General features: G+C 36.7%; 1 long non-coding RNA gene across 1 annotated transcript; it reads left to right on the forward strand.

The window, feature by feature from the left end:
• The first annotated feature begins 452 nt into the window (after window positions 1-452).
• On the forward strand, window positions 453-18,211 carry LOC123550241 (uncharacterized). The gene is made up of 4 exons (XR_008371297.1): window positions 453-559; window positions 1,209-1,361; window positions 3,218-3,351; window positions 14,811-18,211. It is a non-coding gene; the product is annotated as an uncharacterized LOC123550241 (long non-coding RNA).
• The last annotated feature ends 3,995 nt before the right edge of the window (window positions 18,212-22,206 follow it).

Here is a 22,206-nt window from a genome sequence, read left to right on the forward strand (position 1 = left end):
AATTAGTTGATGGAACTACAGTTGTCGTAGAATTGCCTTGCTGGTACTAAAAAGATGCCGATAACTGGTAACCAATCGATGTCGCTCATCAGAGGTGTTATGGACCCCTTATGCCAACATAGTAATCAACTGTTCTCGACAAGGTAGGCTACTAAATTACTTCAGAATTGCTATTTACGCGACGCGAGTTCGAGCCACAGTTTGTATTACATCTACGGTTTCTAACTTATCTGAAACAATGTTAAATGTGACAGGCACAGCGAAAAGCTATTGTTGATATAGGCTGACATCTGGTTCTGTGACATAACTTTCCTTTTTCCTGAACATATTTAGAGATTTGTCAAGCTACGTAATCGCTGGTAGTTATTTAAATTTATAAAATAACAATTTCGGTAACTAAACGTAAGGATTATATATCCATATGTAATAAGAGGATTTATAACATGACAGTAAGTTGCCAATTATATCTAGCAGACGACACTTGCTGCTTCTACCAGATGACGCCAGTGGCGGAAGAAGGGACCCGATGCCCGGAGTAACTTTGCAGTATAAAATTTTGGTAAAATATTTGAATGTGTTTGTCGTCATACTTTCCAGAATAAAACTTTCATAAAATAATTTAACTTTTATATTGTCGTGACAGTGTACACTGATACTAGCTTGTATAACTTGCAGACCCTAAATGCGATGCATTTATGATGCGTTTGTTCCGGAAATGAAAAATAATTACCAACCTTAAACTGAAGAGTGTATAACTTTGCAAATCACGGATCGACTGTTTCGCAATATTAACTGACTTGAAAAATAATTACTGGCATATACTGTCATTTCTAATAGTGCAATAAAACTTATAAATGTAGGACTTATAGGTTATTAGATATGTATCGAGAAATATGCATGAGTTATGCAGCGGAATTATTGCTCGACTTCAGGGCAAGAATGAGTGCATATTATCGATGCAAATCTAATAATCTGTATATTACATACGCATCTAAAGTAATAATAGTTATATAAACGTTATAAATTAGTTTTTAACATGACCATTATAAACCTTATCGTCGTTAAAGACATTTCAAATGCGACGACACACGTAAGAATTACATCACAAATGACGCCACGCATCCAACGTGAAATGTGAAAATATAGACGTTTCTTAACGGAGTTTATATCTGAGTATGTAATTGAGTATGTAATAAAAAAAATTTCAGCACTGTTCGATTGGTCAAGATGGAGATGTTTTAGTGGAATTCAGCCCTTGATGGACATATCGTCTGTATTTGCCCTGTCCTGTGTGGACAGAGAGCTCTTCCACACCTCGTGCACACATCAGAATCCGCGAGGTAGGCGACGAATTTATTCAGGTAAAGATAAATGTTACTTCATAACGTTTTTTATTAGTTTGAAAGTTATTTTATCTGCTTTGTATGCAGGTGATAAAATTTGGTTCCATAAACATGGCATTGCGGAAAACAATTCTTCTGGCATGTATGTATTATATAGATTATTTTGCCACATAAATTCGTGACATGGTGTGCTCACCCGGCTATAATGGTAGATCATTAGACTCCTTGTTTTGAGTTGCTGATTCAAATCCCGATTTGACAGAACTTTCACCGCAGTTTTTGATGAGGTGCGGGTACTAGTTAGAAAACCAGCTAGCAAAGTCATGAAAATAAACATGATTTCAAAAACTACTTTCTATGAATCTGTTAAATGAATTATGTTTCAACTAAATGTATTTAAAATTAGCGAGCAAGTCACTCTGAAGTTCAGACCTTATTTGTATCTATGTCACCAACGGATGTCCAAGAAATATACACATTGTTATTTGCAAATTGTTCACCTCTAAGAACTTTTAGATGGACTGAAAATATCGTCCGTCAGTCCGTTAGTCACATTTCTTGTATACTCAACTGCGCTTACAGTTTATATCTAATTGAAATATACTTAGTATACACCGTTTACATTAAAATGCGCATATTGTGGGGATTTTCATGTAATATTCTTTTGGGGTAATGGCCCTTTTTTCGGACTTTGAAATGTTACATCTATATCAGAACATTGTGTACCCAAATGGTCATACAGTTTCTACCCAATTTAAACGAAACATGAAGTTGACATGTGTATTATCGAAACTTCCATGTCTGATTTTCTGCTCGAGTACCCGTTCTCGGACGTCGAAATTTTACAACTACATCAGAACACATTATGTACTTAAGTCCTACAGCTCAAATGAAACTTTGTAAACATCAGCTTGAAGATGACATTTGCTTTTTTTCTGGAATTTGGTGTCCGATGTTGTTTTTTTTTTTTTTAGTTTTGCCTCTTTTTAAATTCTTAGCATTATTCTATCGAATATTTTCAGGGGTCATGTGTCATACAATTTGGACATCATTTTTTGTTCTCTTTAGACATTTACTGACGACAGAAATTTTATCTTGATACATTTATACTGTTTCATTGTTTGATTTTTTTTCTCAGTTTTAAAGACATTGTTTCGGGTGGTCTTGAGAAATTCTGCATTTTGTAATGATACATCTTTACTCCATGTTAAGAGATAAAGCACACTTTTTGCTCAAGGCATAGTTTGGCATGAATACTAGTAGTTCACAGTAACATTGCGAAATGGTACTCGTTTCAGTCGGGTTATCACTTTACTCGGACTTTATCACAGAACCCCAAATTTATTTAAAGTCGGATATCACAACAATACAACACAAGCTCTGCAGAGCTTTTAAACCGACTAAATTTAAAACCTCAAATTTTATTTTAAATAAAAGTAATCAATATAGTATTCAAATTAAACTTTAAAATGTTTTCATTTTAGCATCCTCTAAGACATGTGAGATTAAAAACTGAACTTGATTCCTAAATTACTGCGAGTCACTACATGTTCATTGTAAAAACTGGAAAATGACAGAACTTGAAAATTCATCTTTTTGATTAGTCAGGTAGAATTTCTGACCTGCTATTTAAGCCATTTTAATTTGTATAAACAATGTTATATCCATAATTTCCTCCCCCTACTTATTGCTCAAGTCATTAAGTTTAAATATTGGCCACCAACTTTCAGAAAAACAGTTTTCTTGAAGTCAAAGAATTCAACGACCTCGAGCGAGACTTGAACCCACGCAGATATGTGCGATTGCCATAGCATATTTTCATTGAATTGCATGAATTTCGCTTGTTACTGTTATAAGTATGATATTTTTTTCAGGTTTAAAATGACAGGAAGACAGTGTTTTACATTGTTGAAAGACAAAGAAAAAGAGTCGATTCCAGAACGTGCCTACCTGTGTTTGTTGATTTCGGCAGTTGAGGGGAGAGTCCGGTGCATGCCAGATACTATCTGTAAGAAATTTATGATTAATTTTGTACCATTTATTCTGAAATAGCTTGTTTTAAACACAATTATACAAATTATGTAGAGAGGTATCCTACTCGGCGTCCGTGGCCATTCTTCTAGTTTCTTGGCAAATGTTTTTTTTTCATTTTTAGCTCCACTATTCGGAGAATTGGGGGCTATTCTACTCGCCCAGGCGTCGGCGTCGGCGTTGGCGTCGGCTTGAGCTTTCTTGGTTAAAGTTTTTCGGCAACCTTTGTTTTTCTGTCATATCTTTGATACTATCGTTTATATCTTACTTTAACTTCACATAAAATTGTCCAGCATATTAACAAAGTATATGCAGGGGCTTGGCCCATTATACCCAAGGTCAAGGACACCAAGATGTTATACTTAAGTTATGTTTAAGGTTAAAGTTTTCCGGCAACCTTTGTTTTTCTGTAATATCTTTGTTACTTTTGCTTATATCTTACTGTAACTTCACATAAACATTGTCCAGCGTACAAACAAAGTATGTGTAGGGACTGGGCCCATAATACCCAAGGTCAAGGTCATCAAGGTGTTATACTTAGGTTATTTTTAAGGTTAAAGTTTTCCGGCAACCTTTGTTTTTCTGTCATATCCGTGTTACTATTGCTTATATCTTACTGTAAGTTCACATAAACATTGTCCAACTTACAAACAAAGTATGTGCAGGGGCTGGGCCCATTATACCCAAAGTCAAGGTCACAAAGTTGTTATACTTGGAATTATTTCCATGTTAAATTTTTTTGAAAGCTTTGTTTATAGACATTTCTTTGGTTCTTTAAAAGATAATGACTTGAAATTAAAATATTTCTTTATAATATGTGTTACAATCCCCATAACTCTTATTGTAGTTTTTACAGAATTATGCCCCTTTCATTCTTAATTTTTTTGGGCAATATTCGCTTTCTTGATGTTACTTTAGTGCAATATAAGATAAAGACTTGAAACTTGAAATGTGTTTTTATCATCATCATCTGCATGAGTGGTAACAATCCCCATAACTCTGATTTGTATTTTTGACCAAATTATGCCCCTTTCATACTTACATTTTTTTGACAATCTTCATTTTCTGGACATAACTTTGATACTATATAAGGTAATGGCTTGAAACTCAAAATATATTTTACCATCATTGTCTGCATGTGTGGTAACAATCCCAATGACTCTAGTTTGTGTTCTTGACAGAACTATGCCCCTTGGTTTATCTTCCCTTTAAAGTAGAAGTCTCTTATTGAGACATATATTCATTTTACTATCAAAACGCCTGATAGTGGAGCGCGCTGTCTTACGGACAGCTCTTGTTCGCGTGACTGGAACCTAAAACATCACATCATAAGGTCCTGGCACTAATCCGACATAAATTATCTCATCGTTTTAGTTAATTATTCTTATGCCCCAGCTGTCGAAGACCCGGGAGGCAGATATAATTTGAACTGTCCGTATGTCACACTTTCTTCAGATTTTACCTCCTCCTGCAGTTCCCTTCGAATACAAATGAAACTTTTTGGACTTCACAATGACAACCACGTCTGTACCTTGTGTACCAATTCAGATGAAGCCCAGTATTCATCAGCATTAAAGCACCTACGCGTTCATTATAGGACTTTCATGTTGTCTATACTTATGCTCCTTTTTATGCCCCCGAAGGTGGGCATATTAAAATCGCACTGTCCGTCCGTGCGTGCGTGCGTGTGTGCGTCCGTTAAATTCTTGTCCGGGCTGTAACTCTTCCATCCATAGAGGGATTTTGAAATAACTTGGCATAAATGTTCACCATAATGCGACTAAATGTCATGCACAAGACCCAGACCCCTTTCTCCAAGGTCAAGGTCACACTTAGAGGTCAAAGGTTAACATGGTCTGTTTCGTGTCCGGTCCATAACTCTGCCATCCATGAAGGGATTTTGAAATAACTTGGCACAAATGTTTACCATAATGAAACGACATGTCATGCGCAAGACCCAGACCCCTAGCTCCAAGGTCACAATTAGAAGTCAAAGGTGTTTCTTGTCTGGTCCATAACTCTGCCATTTATCAAGGGATTTGAAAATTATTTGACACAAATGTTAACCGTATTCAGAAGATGTGTCACACTTATGACCGAGGCCTCTTAGGTCAAGGTCACAAAATGATATGTGATTTTTTGCGAATACAGCTTCTTGGGCCTACTTCGGGGGCATTTGTCACCAATAGTGACAGCTTTTGTTTTTTTGGAATTTAACAATATACAGCTACAAGATTTGAGCATTCAACTCTTCGTGCATTTTTCATTCAGTTCAAACAAAACTTGGTACACTTCATAATTTAACATGAAGCGTTCATGTGCGTTTTTCTGTTCGCATTTTAATGTCCTATAAATGTTTTTAGTCGAGCCACTTGTTTTAACATTACAGTATTACTACTTTTGAAAATATGTATTCATATATCGATATTCCACCCAACTTCAATACAACTTGATTTTTAGCTCGGAAATTCGAAGAATAGTCTAGCTATTCTACTCACCCTGGCGTCGGCGTCGGCGTCGGCGTCACACCTTGATTAAGTTTTTGCATGCAAGTACATACAGCTATCATGTAAAGGTATATAACTTTGAAACTTATTTATTCCTTTTCTAGGTCAATTACCAACCTCACTGGGTCAAGTTCCATAACTCTGACATGTATTTTGAGCAAATTATGCCCCCTTTTGGACTTAGAAAATTCTGGTTAAAGTTTTACATGCAAGTTACTATCTCCAAAACTAATGCAGATATTGAATTGAAACTTTAACATGTGTCTTCGGGGTTATAAAACTAGTTGATAGCACCAAGTCCCATAACTCTGACCTTCATTTTGGCCAAATTATGCCCCCTTTTGGACTTAAAAAATTCTGGTTAAAGTTTTGCGTGCAAGTACATACAGCTATTACTAAAAGGCATATAGATTTGAAACTTATTTTTTTCTTTTTCTAGATCAATTACCTACCTTACTGGGTCAAGTCCCATAACTCTGACATGTATTTTGGCCGAATTATGCCCTTTTTTGGACTTAGAAAATCCTGGTTAAAGTTTTACATGCAAGTTACTATCTCCAAAACTAATGCAGATATTAAATTGAAACTTCACATGTGTCTTCGGGGTTATAAAACTAGCTGATAGAATCAAGTCCCATAACTCTGACATGTATTTTGGGCAAATTATGCCCCCTTTTGGACTAAGAAAATCCTGGTTTAAGTTTTACATGCAAGTTACTATCTCCAAAACTAATGCAGATATTAAATTGAAAGTTCACATGTGTCTTCGGGGTTATAAAACTAGTTGATAGAATCAAGTCCCATAACTCTGACATGTATTTTGGGCAAGTTATGCCCCCTTTTGAACTTAGAAAATCCTGGTTAAAGTTTTGCGTGCAAGTACATACAGCTATTACCAAAAGGCATACAGCTTTGAAACTTATTTATTCTTTTTCTAGGTCAATTACCGACCTCACTGGGTCAAGTTCCGTAACTCTGACATGTATTTTGAGCAAATTATGCCCTCTTTTGGACTTAGAAAATTCTGGTTAAAGTTTTACATTCAAGTTACTATCTCCAAAACTAATGCAGATATTGAATTGAAACTTAACACGTTTCTTCGGGGTTATAAAACTAGTTGATAGCATCAAGTCCCATAACTCTGATATGCATTTTGGTCAAATTATGTCCCCTTTCAAACTTAAAACTCTTTTGAGTAATAATTTCCTGCTTCTGTGACATATTTCGAATAGTCGAGCTTGGCTGTCTTACGGACTTCATACACTGATAGAACACATTGGGAGGAAGTGCAGTGTGCAAGAACAATAACTCTACCTTGCCTATTTTTTAGCTCGACTATTCGAAGAATAGTCTAGCTATTCTACTCACCCTGGCGTCGGCGTCGGCGTCACACCTTGGTTAAGTTTTTGCATGCAAGTACATACAGCTATCATTTAAAGGCATATAGCTTTGAAACTTATTTATTCTTTTTCTAGGTCAATTACCAACCTCACTGGGTCAAGTTCCATAACTCTAACATGTATTTTGAGCAAATTATGCCCCCTTTTGGACTTAGAAAATTCTGGTTAAAGTTTTACATGCAAGTTACTATCTCCAAAACTAATGCAGATATTGAATTGAAACTTCACATGTGTCTTCGGGGTTATAAAACTAGTTGATAGCACCAAGTCCCATAACTCTGACCTTCATTTTGGCCAAATTATGCCCCCTTTTGGACTTAGAAAATTCTGGTTAAAGTTTTGCGTGCAAGTACATACAGCTATTACTAAAAGGCATATAGATTTGAAACTTATTTTTTCTTTTTCTAGATCAATTACCTACCTCACTGGGTCAAGTCCCATAACTCTGACATGTATTTTGGCCAAATTATGCCCCCTTTTGGACTTAAACAATCCTGGTTAAAGTTTTACATGCAAGTAACTATCTCCAAAACTATTACAGATATTGAATTGAAACTTCACATGTGTCTTTGGGGTTATGAAACTAGTTGATAGCACCACGTCCCATAACTCTGACTTGTATTTTGGGCAAATTATGCCCCCTTTTGGACTAAGAAAATCCTGGTTAAAGTTTTGCATGCAAGTACATACAGCTATTACCAAAAGGCATATAGCTTTGAAACTTATTTATTCTTTTTCTAGGTCAATTACCAACCTCACTGGGTCAAGTTCCGTAACTCTGACATGTATTTTGATCAAATTATGCCCCCTTTTGGACTTAGAAAATTCTGGTTAAAGTTTTACATGCAAGTTACTATCCCCAAAACTAATGCAGATATTGAATTGAAACTTAACATGTTTCTTCGGGGTTATAAAACTAGTTGTTAGCATCAAGTCCCATAACTCTGATATGTCCCCTTTTGAACTTAAAACTCTTTTGATATTTAACATTTTGGGTAATAATTTCCAGCTTCTGTGACAATATTTCGAATAGTCGAGCTTGGCTGTCTTACGGACAGCTCTTGTTGAGTTATTCCCCATTATCTTATTTTCTTAAAAAATTTTGTCCGGAGCATAACTCCAAAAGTACTGGAGGGATTTTCTTCAAACTTCATACACTGATAGAACACATTGAGAGGAAGTTCAGTGTGCAAGAACAATAACTATACCTTGCCTATTTTTTTAGTTATTCCCCTTTATCATATTTTCTTAAAAAAATTTGTCCGGAGCATTTCTTTTTCATGCATGGAGGGGTTTTAATATATCTTGGCACAAATGTTCACCATCACAAGGCGGAGTGTCATGCGCAAGAACCAGGTCCCTAGATCTAAGAACAAGGTCACACATAGAGGTCAAAGGATACAAGAATGAAAACCTTGTCCGGAGCATTTCTTCTTCATGCAGAGGGATTTTGATATAACTTGGCACAAATGTTCACCACCACGAGACAGAGTGTCCTGCGCAAGATCCAGGTCCCTAGGTCTAAGGTCAAGGTCACACTTAGAGGCCAAAGGTCAGATACAAGAATGACTTTGTCCGAAGCATTTCTTCTTCATGCATGGAGGGATTTTGATGTAAGTTGGCACAATTATACACCATCATGAGACGAAGTGTCATGCGCAGTTCCCTTCTTTAGAATTACTTCCCTTTGTTGTTACTTTAAATAGCTTTCATTGTAACTTTTTCATTACTGGTCGTAGGTAAAAATCGAGACTACTTTTTATGCCCCCGAAGGGAGGCATATAGTTTTTGAACCGTCTGTCTGTCGGTCTGTCAGTCTGTCGGTCTGTCCGCAATTTTCGTGTCCGGTCCATATCTTTGTCATCGATGGATGGATTTTCAAATAACTTGGTATGAATGTGTACCACAGTAAGACGACGTGTCGCGCGCAAGACCCAAGTCCGTAGCTCAAAGGTCAAGGTCACACTTAGACATTAAAGGATAGTGCATTGATGGGCGTGTCCGGTCCATATCTTTGTCATCGATGGATGGATTTTCAAATAACTTGGTATGAATGTGTACCACAGTAAGACGACGTGTCGCGCGCAAGACTCAGGTCCGTAACTTAAAGGTCAAGGTCACACTTAGACATTAAAGGATAGTGCATTGATGGGCGTGTCCGGTCCATATCTTTGTTATCGATGGATGGATTTTCAAATAACTTGGCATAAATGTGTACCACAGTAAGACGACGTGTCGCGTGCAAGATCCAGGTCCGTAGCTCAAAGGTCAAGGTCACACTTAGACGTTAAAGGATAGTGCATTGATGGGCGTGTCCGGTCCATATCTTTGTCATCGATGGATGGATTTTCAAATAACTTGGCATGAATGTGTACCACAGTAAGACGACGTGTCGTGCGCAAGGTTCAGGTTCGTAGCTCAAAGGTCAAGGTCACACTTAGACGTTAAAGGATAGTGCATTGATGGGCGTGTCCGGTCCATATCTTTGTCATCGATGGATGGATTTTCAAATAACTTGGCATGAATGTGTACCACTGTACCACAGTAAGACGACGTGTCACACGCAAGACCCAGGTCCGTAGCTCAAATGTCAAGGTCACACTTAAACGTTAAAGGTCATTTTTCATGATAGTGCATTGATGGGCATGTCCGGTCCATATCTTTGTCATTCATGCATGGATTTTAAAATAACTATGCATGAATGTGTGACACAGTAAGACGACGTGTCGCGCGCAAGACCCAGCTCCGTAGGTCAAAGGTCCTAAACTCTAACATCGGCCATAACTATTCATTCAAAGTGCCATCGGGGGCATGTGTCATTCTGTGGAGACAGCTCTTGTTTGTAGTACAACATGCATGCTACATCCAATTTTGAGGTGTATTTTGACCAATCTCCACCTGGTAAAGATTTTTGTGTGGACTTACAATTTTTTTTTTAATCTTTTTTAAAGATTAACTTCCCTTAGTTATTACTATAAATAACTTATATTGTAACATTTTTATAATTGACCATAGGGAAAAAACAAGACCACTTTTCTGTGGTACAACATGGATGTTACTTTCCAATTTTAGAATTTTAGGTGTATTTTAAGATCTCTGCCTGGTAAGGATTTTTTTGTGGAATTAGAAAAACAAAAGACTTAAAATATAATAAATAATATTAATGATTACTAAACAACCACAAAATTAAAATTCCATTTGCAAATACAGCTGCTAGAGTAAAGAAATTTGCTGTGACGGGCGTATATTGTGACATTCTGGCACTCTTGTTCCCTGTTAGCTTTCCATTCCTTCTTTTTACAGTAGCCATATAGAAAAACATCATAGCTATACTGTTCATGAAAATTAATAAAATTTAGCAGTAAACCACCTCACCACTGACTTATTCTTTCTTGCACATCTTTAAACCCCTGATGTGGACCACAACTAAACGGTTCTTCAAAGCTTTCCCCAAAATTAATACTTTCAGACACTAACTTGCCAGGTACTTTAGCCTTCAATTATAATATGCCCGGCGGGGTGTGGGGGGGGGATTGGCCATGTCTAACATGGCTCTTGTTATTTTTTTTTTATTTCACAGTATATGTATTACATCTGTACCTTCTATATCAGTTCAAACGAAACTTGGTATACGTCATCAACATCAAGGGCCTATGTGCATTTGGTTGGGATTTTAATGTATTGATTTGTTTCATACATTATATATATCCCTTTTTGCCACTCATCGATGTTGGTTCGAGCTTACTCGGGGCGTTGAATTCTTCATGTGAGGTAGCCATCAAGCTGGCTTACGGAAGGTCGGTGGTTCTACCCAGGTGCCCGCTCATGATGAAAAATGCATACGTATTTTCTCCAAAACCACTGAATGGATTTTTGATGTAACTTGACCTGGATGTTCCTTGCTTAGTCCTCTTCCAAAGTTGTTCAAATGGTTACGCTAAGTTGCACGTAGTACCAGAGATAACAATAGAATAATCTTCAAACGACATCCCCTAAACCGCTGGTATGATTTTGAAAGAAGTTCACACAAATGGTCCTTATGTATCTCTCTACCAAGATTGTTCAAATTTTTCCGATTCGTTAAAAACATGGCTGCCATGGGGTGTGGTCACTTTTCCCTATACGTATATAGCGGTATAAAACTGCTGGTCTGATTTTAAAATAACTTCACACAAAAGGTTCTTGTGTGACTTTCTACCAAGATTGTTCAAATTAATTTATTTTGACTTATCAAAAAGTCTTTGTCAGAAATAGCAGACCAGATTTTAAAATCATTGTCAGAAACTGCTGACCCTTTACGAAAATTGTACAAATATACTATTTTATAATTATTTCACAGACATTTCCTTGCGTTATTTTCTTCCAAAACTGTTCAAGCAAGCAGTGTAACTCAACCTCTTGCTTTAGTGATAAGGCTGTTGAAGAGATAAAGCGTTGCTGTCCTCAGACAGCTCTTGTTTATTATCCCTTGCCGAAGGTGGAGGGATATAGTTTTGGCGTTGTCCATCCGCCCGTCCTTCCGACCGTCTTTCCGTGCGTCCGTCCGTCCGGAGCCATATCTAGGAATATTTAAATCAAACTTCATATATATGTTCACCACTATTTATGATAGCTATATAGGGTACTGACAATTTCTGCTGCATAAGTTGTGACATATTTGACCTTAAACTGAAACTGAAACTGAATATTTAGATCACCATAATGTGGTAGTGCACACAATTTCGTCAGGATTTCTTGAGTAACTTCAAAAGTTATTGCCCTTTAATTGTTTAAAAAATCCACATATTTGTACGTAACAAACTAACCAGTTGGTAGAATTTAATCAATTTTTTAGCTCATCTGATTTTTTGAAAAAAAATGATGAGTTATTGTCATCACTTGAGCGGTTGTCGGCGTCGGCGTCGGCGTCGGTGTCGGCGTCGGCGTCTGCGTCGGCGTTGCCTGGTTAAGTTTTATGTTTAGGTCAGCTTTTCTCCTAAACTATCAAAGATATTGCTTTGAAACTTGGAATACTTGTTCACCATCATAAGCTGACCCTGTATAGCAAGAAACATAACTCCATCTTGCTTTTTGCAAGATTTATGGCCCCTTTTGTACTTAGAAAATATCAGATTTCTTGGTTAAGTTTTATGTTTAGGTCAACTTTTCTCCTAAACTATCAAAGCTATTGCTTTGAAACTTGGAGTACTTGTTCACCATCATAAGCTGACCCTGTACATCAAGAAACATAACTCCATCTTGCTTTTTGCAAGATTTATTGCCCCTTTTGGACTTAGAAAATCAGTTTTCTTGGTTAAGTTTTATGTTTAGGTCAGCTTTAATCCTAAACTATCAAAGCTATTGCTTTAAAACTTGCAACACTTGTTCACCATCATAAGTTGACCCTGTACAGCAAGAAACATAACTCCGTCCTGCTTTTTGCAAGATTTATGGCCCCTTTTGGACTTAGAAATATCAGATTTCTTGGTTAAGTTTTATGTTTAGGTCAACTTTTTCTCTTAAACTATCAAAGCTGTTGCTTTGAAACTTGCAACACTTGTTCACCATCATAAGCTGACCCTGTACAGCAAGCAACATAACTCCATCCTGCTTTTTGCAATAATTATTGCCCCTTTTGGACTTAGAAAATCATTTTCTTGGTTGAGTATTATGTTTAAGTCAACTTTTCTCATAAACTATCAAAGCTATTGCTTTAAAACTTGCAACAGTTTTTCACCATCATAAGTGGACACTGTACATCAAGAAACATAACTCTATCCTGCTTTTTGCAAGAATGATGGCCCTTTTTAGACTTAGAAAATCATGGGTAGGACAATATTTCTATTACACTAAAAAAAATCAGATGAGCGTCAGCACCCGCAAGGCGGTGCTCTTGTTTTCCTTTTTTTTCTCCATGAACATGTATTATCAACATGTGAAGTTATGTACCCACATCCGGTCAACCCCACCTCCATTGTCACCCCCCATCCCCCCCATGTATTTTTTTATGCCCCCGAAGGAATGCATATTATTTTTCAACTGTCCGTTCGTTAGTCACAACGTTAACATTTTGCATGAAGGCACTTCACTCGCGAGCCACTGCATCTAGGACCTTCAAACTTTTCATGCTGATAGTACTCATTAAGTACACGACCCCTACTGTCTTTGGGATCACCAAGTCAAAGGTCAAGGTCACAGGGGCCGACGTTAACTTTTTGCATGAAGTCACTTTACTCGCGAACCACTGCACCCAGGACCTTCAAACTTCACATGCTGATAGTACTTATTGAGTACACGACCCCTACTGACTTTGGGGTCACCAGGTCAAAGGTCAAGGTCACAGGGGCCAATGCTAATTTTTTGCATGAAGGCACTTTACTTGCGAACAACTACACCCAGGACCTTCAAACTCCACATGCTAATAGTACTTATTGATTACACGATTCCTATTGACTTTGGGGTCACCACGTCAAAGGTCAAGGTCACCAGGTCAAAGGTCAAGGCGCTGCGGGGGCATTTGTCACCATTAGTGACAGCTCTTGTTTAAACCTTCCACGAGTATTTATCAACACGCAAACTTGTAACCGCCCCACTCCCTAGCTCCTCCACCTGGTCACCCCCACCACCCCGATCATGCATGCCCCCATCACAGTTTTTTTTTATTTCATTTTTTAGCTCGACTATTCGAAGAATAGTATAGCTATTCTACTCACCCTGGCGTCGGCGTCGGCGTCACACCTTGGTTAAATTTTTGCATGCAAGTACATACAGCTATCATTTAAAGGCATATAGCTTTGAAACTTATTTTTTCTTTTTCTAGATCAATTACCAACCTCACTGGGTCAAGTCCCATAACTCTGACATGTATTTTGGGCAAAGTATACCCCTTTTTGGACTTCTGAAAATTCTGGTTAAAGTTTTACATGCAAGTTACTATCTCCAAAACTAATGCAGATATTGAATTGAAACTTCACATGTGCCTTCCGGGTTATAAAACTAGATGATAGCAGCAAGTCCCATAACTCTGACCTTCTTTTTGGTCAAATTATGTCCCCTTTTGAACTTAAAACTCTTTTGATATTTAACCTTTTTGGGTAATATTTTCCTGCTTCTGGGACAATATTTCGTATAGTCCGGCTTGGTTTTCTTACGGACAGCTCTTGTATTATTTTCCATCAATATTTATTTTCAAAAAGTTTTTCACCCTCACTTGGTCACCCCAGACCCCCCCCCCCCCGCCCCCTCCACAAATACCAACTAAAAACCTTTGTTTTTAATTTTTCAAATCTTCCGTCAACATGTGAAGTTGTAACCCTTCTCCCCACCCAGTTCAAATGTAATGAAATGAATGAAATTATTTGCTTCCTAGTAACATCCTTAACTTTTTGCCGGATATATTTCTTTGCCAATCCTCACTACACATTCAGCGGGGGATGCCAATTCATCGAATTTGCTTGCTATCTTAAGATGAGAAGGTAGGCCATAAACCTAACTGACATGAAGAGTAATCTTGAAGTATTTTTATCCTAATTATTTGTCATCATTTTCAGATTGATTTCAAACAATCTAGTGAGAAATATATGCAGAAGAAAGAACCAAGTATGATAAATCCACGACAGACCTGGCACAAGCATATAGCATGACACCACTACAGCCGCCATGACAAAAGCATAGTTAAACAAATTAGTTAGACATAAGTTAACATGTATATAATTATACCCCAACGTACAAAGTATATTGGGCTATGTTGGAGTCACGCATGTCCAGTCCATCCGTCCGTCCGTTCATTTGTCCACCATGGCCGCTGGGATGATTTTCATAAAACTGAAATAAATTATAAACCACATAAAGACGATGTACAGAGCGCTCAACCTAGGTCACAAGGCCCAAGGTCAAGGTTACTCGTGGAGGTCAAAGGTCAAATAGCTTAGCTTCATGTCCGCTCTATATTGTTTAAACGGCTTTGAAAATATTTAGCTCGACTATTTGAAGAATAAGGAAGATTACTGAACTTTCCTTGGCGTCTGTGTCACTGTTACCGTTGCATTGAAAGTTAAAATTTTAAGACAAGCTTCTCAGTGTCACTATATCTTCTTACTACTGCCCTTATTATCATCAAACTTCACATAAGTGTTGGTCTTGGTAAGAGAAAGACATCTACATGTATTAGTTTAGGAACAAGTATCCTAAATGTCGAAGTCACTGGCTTAAATATTGTGATAGTGCTGGTTAAAGTTTCATGGTAAGCTTCTCAGTTTCACAATATAACCTCACATAAGGATTGATCTTAGAACGTGGCAGAAATCTTTTTGTTTAGGGTCAGGTTGCTCAAAGGTCAAGGTTACTGGGGTCAGATTTTGTAACAGTGTTGGCTAAACTCTTGCGGCACATTTCTCAATTTGACTTGTATCTCATAACGTTTCTTAGAACTGGTATTCATCATGTCCTATCCTTTTTAGCTAAACCTACATTTCATCTACGTCCCTACCGACAGCCACCCAAAAATGCATTCCATACAAAAACTTATATATCATGTTTCCATCAACTCCCCTACTCCGCTGTCATCACCTACCTCCTCCACCCCATTTCACCGAACCTTTACCCTCGTCCCTAACCCCCGCCCCCTATATAAAAAGGATAAAAAAAACTCCTTTTCGATCTTCCACACTTTCTTATGATAATAGCAATATCTTGTTTAACATTTTCCTTGTAGTCGAGCAAACACAATTAACTCAGGTCACTAGGTCCACGGTCAAGGTCACACCTAAAAATCAAAAGTCGATGACAACATTTTACTTTCCCTTTATCAAAGTGTGGTCTGGGGGTATTAATCGACTTCAGTAATAGCCTTATTTGATCAGGTGTTAGTGGCATAAATGTGTAACAGTTGCTTTATTATGGGGGGAGGGATAGGAATGGCGTCCGTCTGCCCGTCCGTAACACTTTCGTGTCCAGGCCATATCTCCTAAACCCCTTGAAGGATTTTCATGAAACTTGGGTCAAATGATCACATCAAGACGATGTGCAGAACATAAGTTTGCCATGTCGGCTGAAGGTCAAGGTCACAACTCAAGGTTGAAGGTTTTAGCCTTCCATTTCGTGTCTGCGCTGTTTCTCTTAAACCGCTTGAAGGAATTTTATAAAACTCGGGTAAAACGATCACCTCATCAAGAGGATATGCAGAACTTATGAGTCAGCCATGCCAGCTCAAGGTCAAGGTCACAACTTAGGGTTGAAGGTTTGTGCCTTCCATTTTGTGTCCGCTTTGTATATCCTAAACCCCTTGAAAGATTTTCATGAAACTTGGGTCAAATTATCACTTCATCAAGACGATGTGTAGAACTCATGAGTCAGCCATATTGGCCCAAGGTCAAGGCCACAACTTGGGATCAAAAGTTTGAGCCTTCCATTTTGTGTTCGCTCTGTATCTCCTAAACCCCTTGAAGGATTTTCGTGAAACCTGGGTCAAATGATCACCTCATCAAGATGATGTGTAGAACCTATGAGTTAGCCATGCCAGCTCAAGGTCAAGTTCATAAAGGTTTGAGTCTTCCATTTTGTGTCAACTCTATATCTCCTTAACCCCTTGAAGGATTTTCATTAAACTTGGGCCAAGTGATTACCACATCAAGAACTCATGATTCAGCTATGTCAACTCAAGGTCAAGGCCACAACTCGAGGTCAAAGGTTTGAGCTCTGTATCTCCTAAACCCCTTGAAGGATTTTCATGAAACTTTGGTCAAAGATGATGTGCAGAATTCATAAATCAGTCATGTCAGTTCAATGTTAAGGTCACAGCTCAAGGTCAAAGGTTCAAGTTACCCTTACACTATCCACAACAGTGGCGGGGGTTTTAGCTGTCTTCAGACTGCAATGTAATAACTGATTTTAGGACTGGAGATATTTGTTTGTTTCAGTGTAAGATCGATCAAATCATTCTAAATCTCGCGAAAATGTAAGCTCTAGTGTTCAAGCGTGAAAAATAATCAGTTTTACTATAAATCAAAGAAATTTTATATTATGCAATTAAATATATGTGTACTATTAAAGAAGTTTTATATTATGCAGTTAAATGTATGTGTACTATAAATCAAAGAAATTTTATATTATGCAATTAAATATATGTGTACTATAAACCAAAGAAATTTTATATTATGAAATTGAATATACGTGTACTATAAATCAAAGAAATTTTATATTATGCAGTTAAATATAATTGACTCAACTGTACACATTTTAAAAGTATAACATCTCGCGCAACGTTACGCTTAAAATTATGGCAATATATATGTTGGAAAAAGTTATATAGTTCTACTAGATTGATTTCTTTTACATTTTAATAAAATTATTTTTTAATGTTTTTTTTTTCTATAAAAACAACCAGATTATATATAATTCATATTCTTTCGCGTTAAATTGATGTTGCGTGCAAGTGAAAACTGTATTTGGATTTCATACTTCCGAAACAGTGGGTTTATCAGGGTATAATCTATCGTTTTATTTCAACAATATCTGGAAACTTGGCAAGAAATTCAATAAAACTATAAAATGTAGCGATAAAATCATAGCTCTTTTATTCATTCAAACACACTTTCTACTGCACTTTGTCTGGTTGATATTAATGTAGCTTTTAAAAGTCATTTTAGTCTCATTTCTTGTTCACTGGATTTTACACTGTTTGGTATAACTCTTAATCGACACCTAACTTTATGCACTAACATTAACTCTTGCGGCTAAAATGACTTTTAAAGCAACTCTGTCTATTATCAGGAACAATTTGTTAAACTGGTAAATCTTTAGGAACGATGGGTAAAGAAAGATTAGCTGATCAAATATTTAGTAGAATTGTTGGCAAACTTTTAGGTTTTTAGTCCTCACTTTAAGTAATTACTGGGATATAACGTTAGATTATAATAAACTCATTGTTTCAAATGGAGAGAAATCCAAATATGATTTTTCACTAGTACGGAACAACACTTGAACGCAAAAGGATATGAATTGTATGTAAGGACTGGAAATTTGCTTCGAATAGAAAAAAAGATGTATAATACTGCTTACAAAAACACTAAAATAATACACGCCAAACTATTAAAATCTAAAAGAAACATGTATATCGCGTAGACATATTTAACTTTTTTCCAACAGCATTTTGACGTCATGAAATATAGCGTGACGTTACGCATGGCGCAGGTCTCAGCGCGGTTGAATAAGATAACATGAGATAAATTTATTTTAACTCTGCAAGATAATAAAGCAGTACAAAATAAGCGATGAGTTTTTCAATTAGTTAAAAATTAAGAATTAAAATGAACGTGCAATACATATATAAATCTGGTATAATAATAATAATAATAATAATGATTATAATAATAATAATAATAATGGATAAGTTTTTCAATTAATTAAACATTAAGAATAAAAATGAATGTGCAATACATATATACATATATAAATATGGTATAATAATAATAATAATAATGAATAAACTTTTACGTTATGCCGAATTAACTTTCACTCGGGAACACCAGTTTTCAGTTTATTCGGTGAAATTTATTTCGATCTTATACGGAAACCAACACATGCCCCATTTCTATATATTTTTACAGCAATAGAAGGTAACAAATATCAATATTTTGAGGAGATACGGCTTAAAAATAAGGTTACACAACCTTGGACTGAAATCATTTTAACTGTTAGATATTTTTTGTTATATGTTCCTAAGATATTCCCGTGAAGAAATTTAACTTCTCATTATTATTCCTCAAGACCAGGTGACATGTTGAACACATCACCTATGCCTGGTGGTCAAAGGCCAAAGGTCAGATATTTTGGTTTTGCTCCATAACTTCTGTGCCTAGAAGGGTTTTATTACTTAATGGATTTGATTCAAACTTAAAATAGATGTTCAACATCATCACCCATATCATATGACACAAGGTCGATAACTCTTGGACCAATATTTCATAAATTATACCCCCAATTTTTACTTAGAATTTAAGGTTAAAGTTTTTATACACTTTCACTCTCAGTTATTACTAAATGGATTTGATTCAAACTTAAAATAGATGTTCCACCTTATCAGCCACATCATGTGACACAAGGCGCATAGCTCTGACACAAATTTTTCATGAATTATGTCCCCTTTTACTTAGGATTTAAGGTTAATTTTGATGCATTTTCACTATATCTCATATATATAACTTCTGTGCCTGGAAGGGTTTTATTACTTAATGGATTTGATTCAAACTTAAAATAGTTGTTCCACATCATCACTCACATCATATGACACAAGGTGCATAACTCTTGCACCAAACTTTCCTGATTTATGCCCCGTTTTTGGCAAAAATTATACTTATATGATGTTTTGATACACTTTATCTGTACCTCTCTTATAATTTGAATTTTTTTTTAACACAGACTCAAGCTATTGTGCAACATTCATCCACCACTGGAGTCATTAAACACTACAGTGACAGTTCTTGACAGATTTAAATGTTTTGGTACACAGGTGTAACATCATAAAATACCATTTTGATGCATTTTCATTATGTCTCATTTGATTCAAACTTGAAGTAGTTGTTCCACATCATCACCCACATCATATGACACAATGTGCATAACTCTTGCAGCAACATTTCCTGAATTGTGCCCCCTTTTTGGTTAGAATTATACTTATATAGTGTTTTCAATACACCTTTATATTGTAACCATCCTCTTATTAATTTTGATATATCGAGTGACAATTCTTGACAGATATAAATGTTTTTGGTACACAGGTGTAACATCATAAAATACAGGTCAAATTCGATTTAAGTTGCACCTTCTTTTGGCCATGTCTTTCTTATGATTGCCATTCTTCTGTGACAAGACCGTAATGTGGGGGTATTCGTCACTCGTGTGACAGTTCTAGTTCTGCTTGCTGGTTGTTTCTTAATGACAGTCAAAACTTTATTTACATTTTTTTCTGACGGAGTTTTACGTTTTTAGTGAAAGTATAGTTCAAAGCAATGATATTTTTGTACATGCATTAAATTTTAAAAATATTCTTCAGATTGAATATTTTCATTATGATTATACTTTACAATGTCATTTGTGACTACGTGTGCTATATATTGCAGCTTGAGAAATGAATAAAATACCATACAGTTGTGTTGTTTATTTTGTTTAAATAAAATAGGACATACAGTTGCATTGATTATTGATGTTCCTTTCCTTTAATAGGTTTATTTCCTTCATACCATTTGCAAAATGCAGGTGTGTTCAGTTGGTCATACTTCCTTGTCATTTGCAAAATACATGTACAGAGATGAGTATTCTTAACAACTAGCGCTATAGTTAATAGTTACCCTTCTTTCATTGACGCCATTTGTAAAATGCAGGTTACAATTGTTACCTACTGCCAGGGTACCCCGACTCGTCCACTGTCATCCAGTTACTTTCCCTTCCCATATTGGCGCCATCTGCAAATACCTCCATTTATATGTACTTGCCCTACCCCTTTGACACCATTTCCATTATAAACGAAAGATTATATAACCTACTTTTTTTTCAATCAAGATATATATATATATAACCGACCTTTTCTATCCACAGCTTCTTTATTTACCCCCTAGTAATTTGTAGGGAATTTGTTGTACTGCATTTGCAAAATCATGGGGGAGTTACTGTTTCATCTATTCCCATAAAAGGGGAGGTTAACTGACTTACACTTTTCATTCAGAATTACATCCCTTACCCAATAGACGCCATTCCTAAATGGGAGGTTACCCTAGCACCTCTTGTCCATGCAAAGTTAATTTCCCTATCCCATTGATTTGCAAAACCTGTTTTTTTCATTAGAAATTACTTCCCCTGCCACTCTTTCGCTATTTGCAAAAAGAGGAGGTCACCGACCTTTTTTTCCATTAAAGGTTACTTCCCTAACCCCCATGAAGCTATTTGCAAAATTAAGGGGAGGTCACAAACCGACCTGTGTTTTTCCATTAAAGATAACTTCACCCATCCGCATTGACGCCATTAGCTAAATTAAGGGGAGGTCACTAACAGACCAGTTCTTTTTCCATTAAAGATTACTTCCCCTTTCCGCATTGACACCATTTGTTAAATTAGGAGGAGGTCACTGACCGACCTGTTTTTATTTTACACTAAGAATTACTTCTTGAAAAAATTAAAGGGAGGTCACTTTAACCGACCTGGTTTTTTTCCTCAAGAGTTACTTCCCCTACCCGCCTTGACGCCATTTGCAAAATTTAAGGGGAGGTCACTAAACGACCTGGTTTATTTTGTCAATTGAGAGTCACTTCCCCTACCCGCCTTGACGCCATTTGAAAAATTAAGGGGAGGTCACTAACCGACCTGGTTTTATTTTCCATAATGAGTTACTTCCCCTACCCGCCTTGACGCCATTTGCAAAGTTAAGGGGAGGTCACCCAACAGACTGTTTTTTTAATTAAGAGTTACTTCCCCTACCCCCCTTTACGCCATTTGCAAAATTAAGGGGAGGTCATTAAGCGACCTGGTTTTATTTTCCATCAAGAGTTACTTCCCCTATCCGCCTTGACGCCATTTGCAAAATCAAGGGGAGGTCACTCTAACCGACCTGGTTTTCTTTAATTAAGAGTTACTTCCCCTACTCGTCTTGACGCCATTTGCAAAATTAAGGGGAGGTCACTCTAACCGACCTGGTTTTTTTTTTATCAAAAGTTATTTCCCCTACCATCCTTGACGCCATTTGCAAAATTAAGGGGAGGTCACTCTAACCGACCTGGTTTTTTTTTCCATCAAGAGTTACTTCCCCTATCCGCCTTGACGCCATTTGCAAAATTAAGGGGAGCTCACTCTAACCGATCTGTTTTTTTTTTAATTAAGAGTTACTTCCCCTACCCGCCTTGGCGCCATTTGCAAAATTAAGGCGAGGTCACTCTAAACGATGTGTTTTTTTTTAAT

Source organism: Mercenaria mercenaria, chromosome 6 (genome assembly GCF_021730395.1).
Source record: "Mercenaria mercenaria strain notata chromosome 6, MADL_Memer_1, whole genome shotgun sequence".
Lineage (NCBI taxonomy): Eukaryota > Metazoa > Mollusca > Bivalvia > Venerida > Veneridae > Mercenaria > Mercenaria mercenaria.